Raw genomic sequence first — 1,212 nt, 5'->3', positions numbered from 1 at the left:
CCAGCCCAATCCAATCTGGATATCTCATTTTCCTGTGCTGGATTTCTGCTAAATCCAAACTCGGATTAGGTCGAAACCAAAAGTGGAACTTAGTAATCCGGTTTCTTTGTTATCCAGGTTTGTTTATTAAATATGGGTTTTGAGATATCCCGCTTTGAAAAAACACCAATCTGCATATCTCATTAATATTCCTGTGCTGGATTTTTACTAAATCCAAACTCGAATTAGGTCTACGAAAAAAGTGGAACTTAGATCCAAGGCTTGATTATTAACTATGGATTTATAGATATGCACATTAATTGTTTTCCTGTGCTGCCAGTTATAATTACACTAAAATCCAAACTTTCTTCAACAAGGCTGTTTTTATATGTACATATCTTACACCTCAAATTTGATTTCAGGTTAAATTTCATTTTCTTTTGTTCCACACTTATTACGTGTACCATAATCCTAAAACAAAGGAAAATGAAATTTAACCTGAAATCAAATTTGACCTGTAACATATATAAAGGTTTGGTTATAGCTACACTGTATATCCTGCTTTACAAAACTGAAGTCTCAATATTGTGGTAAAAGTTCTCAAGTGTCTCTCCTTGCATTACCCACCCATTCACCATTCACAATGGACAAAAGACTGTTGAAATGAATAGTCTCCTTTCTTTGTGGCCTCTCTCTTACCCAGAGGTGGTTACAAGCATCAAAATTGGGATGATTTACATAGAAATAACCTTTCACGGTTGATCTATGGTAGTTCATTTCTGTTATTAGTGCCCTCCATGGGTCACCAGCATCATCACCAATCACAGACACAAAATCACCAACTTGAGGATAAACAGGTACAATCACCTTGGGGAGGTTCACAGATCTCCTAAAGGGATCAACCACTGCATACTTGTTTCCTGTCTCCGGAAACAACATGATCTCTCGTCTAAGATCTTTCACACCTACACAAACACAAGAGTGTGCAGGTTGAATATAAACAGCATCACTGATAGGATGCCTTGAAACAGCACCACTAGGATTAAATAACAATTGAAACGTGTCACCAAGAACAAGTGATTGATACTCATTGTTAACTTTAACCAAGAAGAAGTTCTTTTTCTTGAAAAAAAATTCAGCCCCTTGTTGGACTGCAGCAACAAAATCGCCTTTCCTGTAAAGCTTCCCACCCACTGGTTTACTATGCATGGGTAGAAATGCACTGCGGAATGA

The sequence above is a fragment of the Montipora capricornis genome, chromosome 7, assembly GCF_036669925.1.
Source record: "Montipora capricornis isolate CH-2021 chromosome 7, ASM3666992v2, whole genome shotgun sequence".
NCBI classification, from domain to species: Eukaryota; Metazoa; Cnidaria; class Anthozoa; order Scleractinia; family Acroporidae; genus Montipora; species Montipora capricornis.
Note: the sequence above shows the minus strand (reverse complement) of the source record.